Genomic DNA, 9,056 nt, shown 5'->3' on the forward strand with positions numbered 1-9,056 from the left:
CATCAACAGAATTACATTTAGAAAATCTGCTCTGTGTAGGAAATTGTGCTCTATAGTGCCCTGGGAAAAATAACAATAACATATGACACACTGCCTGCCTTCAAGGAAATTATTATCTAGGTGAAGATAAGATAGACACCTGTAAAGGTAAATAGCAAAACGGGTGGTATAAGTTACCTGCAAAATGAGAGGTACAAAGAAGTAATCCAGAAAATCAGAGTAGTATATCACCCCAGCATTGGAAAAGACATTAAAAGTCTTCTAGTTCAGTAATCTACTGATGCTTGAGTTCACTTTCAACATAAGAGTTCACATTTATTGAGTATTATTATTGCAGACATTGTTCAAAGTATTATGGAAATACATATTGAAAATATATGTTCATTATTTCACATAACATTTTCATGAGCTGGGATTGTTTACAAAGGAGAGAATTAAAAATCAGAAAAAGTGAATAATTTGTCCAAAGTCCCATAGTCACTAAATGACAGGGCAGTGGTTCAAACTCAGGTCTTCCCTACCTAGGGCCAGTGCCCTTCATCAATGTAAGATAGTCATGCTGGCCTCCCCAGTCATGGAGGCCCAGACAATTCCCAGTGGCTCATTCCATCACTGGGAGATGGAGAGAATAGTAAGGGTTTCATAGACTTGAATGTTCCAGAAAGAATGAAGTCAAAAAGTTAAAATTAAAGAAATACTAATTAATATTTTAAAAGACAAATTCCAAACCACGCATGTAATCTGTAGAATGCAGGTTTGTACGCCTTTGAAGGAACTCAACTTTCAACTATCAGAATCAGTCCTGGGTAGCTAGGATTATGGTTTGAGAATAGTGTTATTTTTCAAGATCTTTGCTTCTATGAAATTTTAAAAGGTAATTGAAATATTGAGAAACCTATGAAGAGGTGAATTTAATCCACAGAATGACAAATGTACATTTAGAGGATTTAAATTTAGGAATGATGGGCAAGTGATGCAATAGTTACTATTGGCCGTTTGATAAAAGTTCTTTAGTTTTGGAATTTATTTATTATCCAGCAACAACTTTTGCTAAATCTGTAGCTCTCCCTTGAGTTTTATCTTTTCTCTTGTTCATTGGTTTATTTAATTTCAAAGACAATTACACATGCCAAAGTAATGATCCTACAGATGTATAAGTGTATCCTGAGATGAATAAATTATGGACATTTTGGTAGTTAGCAAATGGAAGGAGAGCAGCTGGATGCTTAACACAGATGGGTTTATTGGTTAAAATAAACTTCAGTTTGCCTTTTTTTCAAATTAAGCAATATTGGCCCCTTTTGTTGCTTTGTGAACAATCAACCAAACAGCATAATTCTAGATGGATTGCTCTTTGATTGCCATTGCTAAATCTAATTCTAATGATTTAATTGTTTTTAATTTCTCTGTGTGGGCTGTGTCCCTGTGTGTGAGGCTTCAAATCTGAGGAAAAAAATGCTTCATATTCTCATGAGCAAAGTATTCATATGTGATCTGGATTGTAGCTTTCTGCCAAGCTTCTTCTACAAATGAGAATGAAAGGAAAATTTGTCGAATACAATCTTACCCTCTTAGGTTTATTTCTTTATGAGAAATAACAGTTCAGTCTGATTATGTAAAATCATTGGGAATGGGGTGATCCAGTGTTTTAAGAATACATGTGTAAATATAAAAGAATTATTGATTAAAATATCCTTACAAAATAATCATGTCACTTCGCTGCACCAAATGGCGATGGATCACCCCTTCTATAAAAGAAAAAACAAAACTTTCTTGACAGTGCATGCGTGGTTTGGAATTTGCCTTTTAAAATATTAATTAGTATTTCTTTAATTTTAACTTTTTGACTTCATTCTTTCTGGAACATTCAAGTCTATGAAACCCTTACTATTCTCCCCATCTCCCAGTGATGGAATGAGCCACTGGGAATTGTCTTGCATAATCCGACCACAGTCACACTGACTTGGACTAGCTATTGGGGACCCCAGGTGATGCAATGCGTGCAAAGATTGTTGAAGGAGCCCTTTGGATCTGGGTTAAACTGTGACCCAGCACATGCTAGTTGAGCAGCCTCAAACACGTGAATTAAACTGTCTAAATGTGGTTTTCCTCACTGAGGGGGGATAATAATGCTATCTTTCCTACAAGGTCGTAAGACTAGATAAAATGATAAACTCAAGTGCTTAGCACAGTGCTTGGCTTTATGCTCCATGCGTGATCTACTTACCTTTTGTTTCTGTATTGTTGTTGCTGTTGTAACTTTTATTATCTGACCTCTCATGTGTTTTTGCACCTGAAGATCTGTCTAGAGTGCTCTTTTGTCATCTGGATGATCAAATTCCATAAATCTTTCAGGACTCAGCTCATTGGCCATCTCTTCCACTACATTTTACCAGTCTTCCCTAGCTAAAAGCTAATTCTTCTTCTATAAAAGCATTGCAATTCTTTTGTCAGTGACAGTCATTTGTACTTAATTCTTATAGGCTTCCTTAGGTATTTATCTCTTCATGTACTTCTTAGTGAGATAGCACACTCCTTAAAAGCAGGAACTGAGGCAATTTCTACATATTGTTTGCAGTTTCTGGCAGAATTGCAAGCAATGAATATTTGTTGTTTTATTATTTTTTATCCTTCATGGTTGGGAATTATGTGTTGTTTTAATCAACACTCAACAAATCCAAAATGCCTGATCATTAGATGAAATGGCCAGAGTCAAATGGCAACCTAATCTGATAGCTCACATTTCTTAAACATTCCTGCTAATGTTTTTTATGTCCCAGACACTGGTTCTAAGCACTTCATGTTTTATTTTCTTTAATCCTCATGCAGACACTATGAGGTCTGTATTATTTTAATTATTTTAGATCTGAAAATAGTAAAGCACAGAAGGTTCAAAAAAATTTTCCAAGGTTATATAGTCAGCTTGAGATTGAGCCAGTATTTAAATCCAGGCAAACTAAGTCCAGACAGAGACCATGCTCTTAACCTCTATTCAATTCTATCTATCCAGTAATATATTCAGTCATCTTCTTAGGTTCTTTTCAACTGGGCAAAACCCAGAAAGCTGAGAAATAACTATGGCAGATGTCATTTTTCATCCTTTTAGGGGGCAAGAAATGTCTCCCTATTTACATAATAAAAAATCAAGTCTATAGATAATGAGACAAAATATTTTAAATTAAGACTGCCTTAGCAAAAATCTGGGTACAAGATGAAAATAAAAATAGGTAACACATTTTGAGGTATCAGGTATTAGGCTGATAAAGTGAATTTTCATATTTTGGTTATTACTGCTGAGAAAGAGAAAAACAGCTTCTGGCAGCTGGGAGCTAGCTTGGCATTATGACCTGGGCCTTGATGTTCTCCTGTGCACATAAACTATTTCACAGAGCATCAGCGTCAGCATCAGCTAGGACCACTCTGTGACCAGGATGGATCCAGGCAAAAACATCACCACTCCAGAGGCATGTCTGAACCCACACAGAAACAAGAACATTTTCCAAACCACAAAATTCACCAAACATCCTCTTATCCTGGCTAAAGTGAGAGGCTGCTGCTGCTTTACCAGTGATAGCTTTAGCCTTCTCTCTTCCTCCTGTCTTCTGGATGAGAATTATTAAGATACTGAGTCACAAAAATACCACTGCTTCTGAAAAACATCTCATCCAGAGCAAAGCTTTCCTTCTTAGAGCCTTTTCCAAAATCACTTAGGATAAACCCCAGTTCTACCAGTTCTTTCTAATAGTCTCCTACTGATGTGGCCCACAGATCCCCGGGATGTGAGTTGCCCCTCACTGGAACATGTCAATAAACCAACTCTCCAACTACGAGTTTCCTGGTGCTGTGAAGCTGGAGAGCATTAACATCATTATTATCCTTATCTCATAAATGAAGGAAGACTGAGTAAGGTGCAAAAATACTGTTTGATTCTATATTTAAACCCAGTTTGTCTCTATTGCTGTCATTATTTTTGTTTTTGTTTGTTTTTTTTATGTAGGCTCCAGAAACTGCTCTGTTAACCACTACGTTATACAGCTCCCTTATGGTTACTGCAAATACAGATAAATAATAAGATGAGAGGAAGCGACCATCTACTGCATTACCTTGACATACTACCTACTTGATATGTTTTTCTAATTTAAATCTCACAACCCTTTCAAGCAACGATCCTTCTTTTACAGAAGCTCATTTCAACTATTAAAGAAGTCCATATTTACAAATATGAAGTAATTTCCCTTTATAACAGAAGTCTCATGACTAGCAAGTTTTGAATTTTAATTCCACTGTCTCAGGTAACATACTCACATACTTACACCACATTGGAATAGTCATTATCTGGAAAGGAGCTGAAGCAAGCACTGTCTTAGAGCGTCGTCTGGTCTGGTATTGCTCCTTATTTCTCAGTAAGGTCCAGCAAGAAACACATGCTTAGAATGCACCCTCTTTATATTTCCAGCTGCTGTTTGTTCCTTATCACAAATATTAGAATTGGGGATGCCTTATCTCCTTCTTTATTAACTATTGAGATTTACTTGATTTTGAGAGTATGTCGATTATCACGATAGAACTTTTAATCTTATACATATAATGGCTCTGACTTTAAAGTTTCTAAAAGAAAATTAAGAAAATGTAATTAAATGTATGTTTCAGGGAATGAGGCCTGTCTAACTTATGATATCAATAAATGCTATAATGAGTTATCCTTATTCTAAACAATTACTGACAGTCCTCTGAACTATGGCATGACGATAACTGGAGTATCTTGGGATCCTGGGGTGCTTCTACCCCAAGAGTATGTGAAGTCCTGTTTCATTTATTTTATATTTTTCTTTACCAAAATCATTTTCTGAAAGACCACAAAAAGAAGAAAAGAAAACAGGAAGACCTACCATCTCAGACTCCTCATTTTTATGTGATACCAACTTTCAAAGTAAGTTCTATTTAGGTGATAGATTGTTTGGTGAAAAGCTACTTAAAACTGTATTTGAGCAGGAATTCTTTGTGATAGCAAGGAGGACTAGATAGATATCAACTAAACTCCTGATTTAGAGATGAGAACTAGATAGATATCATTAAGTCAACTCCTGATTTCAAAGATGAGAACTCAATAGATACCATTAAGTTAACTCCTGATTTCAGAGATGAGAACTCGATAGATAGTGTTAGGTCAACTCCTGATTTCTTGTAGTCTCTGCTAATCTGCTCACTAGCATGGCTAAAGGAAATGCTGAAATTTTAACTAGAAAGAAAGTATTTGACTATTTGAATTTTCATACTGTTGTTTAAAATGAAATGGTAGTAAAACATTTGGGAAATATAATTAAAATTCTGGTTCTAAACATCTTCATGAAGATGACATCATTAGTTATGCCAGAATTCCTGCACTGATTTTTCAAATTAACTGTTGTCATTAATGGGCATCAATCTGTACTGAGAAGTTTTTTTCCTGAAAATATAAACATTACATACATTATGAGTGATAACAAATCTTCATGTCATATAGAGAACCGTTTACACTTCATATCTGTGAACATTCATGTATATATTGAACAATGTAATTCTTAATGAAATATTGATTTCTAAGTTCCATTTACTTATAAAACTTGAGTCATGATTTCAGTTTAAGTTGGACAACAAACTCCAAAAGAAACCCTGCAGCCAGAGTGTCTCACGTTTTAGGAAGTGTCCAGGCAGCTATGTGGTATTTCTTCCAACACAGAGCACTCAAGATCCAGGTCCTGCAGATGAAATTTGTAGCCTTAATAAACACATAGGATTGTTGAATAGTAAAGGGGTTTATTTGTACTTTTATGAGTACATTTTTCACTTTTGTTTACTAATGAACTAAAATTTTTCTGCATGAAAAAACTCAATATAGGTGTAGAAATCTTTTAGAGACATGACAAAATGTATTGCGTCAGAGCCACCAGTACTCACATTAAGTAGACAGATCACACAGACAGAGCGGTCAGATTTCATGTTCAAGAGTTCATCTTGAGTTACAGTTCTGTAGACTCAGAATGCAGATCACCTCGTTTATTAAGAGCAATAAAAGATAAAGAAAATAGCAAATAAGAAAGACTTGATTAAATGGCCATTTCACTGAATTTAGCATGAGTCCTGTGCAAATTAGACATTTAGATTAACAGCTTCTTTGATTATTAGAAAGCCTGGAAAATGGGGTCTGACAGGATTATAGCATAAGCTTATTTATAATGATTGGTTTTTTGGGATGTAGCTTTTTCATAAGCCGAATAGAAATTACACATACAAATTCATATTTGGAATTTTTTTCTTATTTTTGAATTTTGCCTATCTTTTCAGGTGTCTATGAACTCATGAGAAGACATGACATGGTGTTTATTTTCTAAATCATCTTTAAACTTATTTGCTGGAATATTGTGGGGTAAAGTGCAAACTTCCCCTTCACCATTTGAAGGTTTGCTAAAAATCAACAGGCAGAAGGCGAATTAACAGGAGAAATGGCATACCAATTTGTTTGATCACAGTTTTTCATGAAGAATGAAGACCCAAAGATACATGAGAATTTGTCCATTTTTATGCAACACCAGACCAGACGATGCTCTAAGACAGGTACAAAGAAGTAAGGACATGCGTGTAGAAATACGAGTCAACTAAAGGGTGTGATCTACTGCTAATAGGCTGAGTGGGGACACCCAGCAAGGCCTGTATGTCCAGACTCTTCCTGGCCACTCTGAGCAGCTTCCTTTCCTTCTGGTGTGGGGCAGGACCTTCTCTGGAATGGGGATCTTCTGACCCACAGTCAAACAAGGTAGGTCACAGTTTCTTTATGGCCAGTTCTTACACAGAATGGTGGGGGAAAGTTAGAATAATATTCTTAGGTTTCAAGGCTGTCTTTGGGAGAAGGGGCTTTGGTTTCTCTGACCCACCTTAGGGAAGGAAAATTTCTAGTTTCTCTCTCTAGCCTCAAGAGAGAATGAGGCTCAGAGACATAAGGGCAGAAGAAAGTCAGGGAGGGTTTTTTGCCACTGAGCTTGCTTCTGAGGCCATCTCTGAGGCCTTCACTTTGGGGTGTCATTTTATGAGCCCCAACAATATCTTTCTAAAACATATGGAAAAGGCTTAAAAGACTCAGGCCATTTTAGAGCTATATAAACATGTATAATTAAGAATGGAGAATTGTTACTGAAAGACACTAGGTCTCTTTTTATACTAAATTTATAATACAGTATAGCTCCCTCAGAAAGAAAAAGTGGGGTTCATTCATTCATTTATTCACTTACTCATTCACAAATGTTTGTTAATCACACTAGTCTCCTCTCGAGTAAGTGAAAGATAACATATAATATACATAACAGGCTGGGCGCGGTGGCTCACACCTGTAATCCCAGCACTTTTGGAGGCCAAGGTGGGCGGATCACCTGAGGTCAGGAGTCCGAGACCCGCCTGCCCAACATGACAAAACCCCGTCTCTACAAAAAATACAAAAAATTAGCCGGGCATGGTTGTGGTGGGTGCCTGTAGTCCCAGCTACTCGGAAAGCTGAGGCAGGAGAATTGCTTGAACCTGGAAGATTGCAGTGAGCCAAGATCGTGCCACTGCACTCCAGCCTGGGTGACAAGAGCGAAACTCTGTCTCAAAATAACAATAGTAATAATAATAATAATAACAATAATATGCATGACAAAAATATTTTAAAGGTGATAAGTGCAACAAGAAAAAAGAGTCAAACAAGGAGATTGGAGACTGCAGGGAGTAGGGGAGGGATAGTATGAGTAGAAGTTCATTGGTGTAGACAGGATAAGCCTCATTGAGAAGGCAACACTAAAACACTTTTTTTTAAAAAGAAAAAAAAGAGAGAAATTTCTGTGGGGACATGAAAGGCATTAAACTTGTACACAGAGGCAGCAGCCAGTGCAAAAACTCTGTAGAGGGATGTGATCACTCAGGGAATAAGAGGGGTCCATGCTCTGTGACAGGACAAGAAGAGGGAGGGAAGAAATTAACTGGAGTGATAAAGCAAGGCTGACCGTGCAGGATCTTGCAAACCACTGTGATGTGAAGTCTTGAACTTTTAATTGAAGGGAAATAGGAACCCACTGAAAGTTTAAGCTGAGAAGTGACATGATCGGTGCTGAATTTTTGAAGGATTATTCTGGTTTTGTGTTGATACTTCAGTAGATCAAGGCTGGAAGCACTGCAGAACTGTTGAGAGGCCACTGAAATAATCTGGGTGAGATACAAGGGTGGCTGCACCAAGGTTGTAACTGTGGAGGGACTGATATGTACAAGGTCTTGGATACATTTAAAAGGTAGAAGCATATAGGTTTTCCTAAAAAATTGGATATAGAAGAGGTAAGAAAGATGGAGGAGTCCATCATTTGGCTTCAGGAACAGGAAGAATGGATTTGCCATTAACTGCAATGGGTAAAACTGTGAAGGAAAGCAAAATATTTCACCCAAAATATATTTCTTTGGCATGCTTCAAGATGACTATTCAGAGAAGCTGCAAACCACAGGAATAGATTTGGAAAGTTGTCTTTTTTTATGGAACATTTGCATGTGTAGACAAAATCTACAGCAAGGTAAATAGCAGATACAAAAAGTCTTTTTCTAAGCCCACCCTTGTCCAAATGTAGGAAAAATAATTCACAGGAGAGACCAAAAGTCTAATATTTTTAAGAGTCTGGTGACAGTCCCCCATCTATTCTTTTTTTTTTTTAAGATTGCATTTTGCTATATTGCCCAGGCTTGTTACAAACTCTTGGCCTCCAGTGGTCCTCCCACCTCAGCCTCCTGAGTACCTGAGATTATAGCCTTGCATCTGTTCTTTTTGAGGGCAAGTGCTTCATTTGCATAACAAGACCAGCTCTGATTGACACCCTTTCCTCCCTTCATTCTCCCATAGCCTGTATGGTTATGGGAACCTGTAAGCCTACATGGTTCTTAGGTAAAAAATTAGAATTCTGGGGATTAGTCTGAGGATAAATATTATTTAAAAAGAATTTTGGTTAAATAGTAATTAGTAAATTTTGCTCTATTGTCATATATTAGTAAATTTTGTCATATATTAG

Source organism: Pongo abelii, chromosome 3 (genome assembly GCF_028885655.2).
Source record: "Pongo abelii isolate AG06213 chromosome 3, NHGRI_mPonAbe1-v2.0_pri, whole genome shotgun sequence".
Lineage (NCBI taxonomy): Eukaryota > Metazoa > Chordata > Mammalia > Primates > Hominidae > Pongo > Pongo abelii.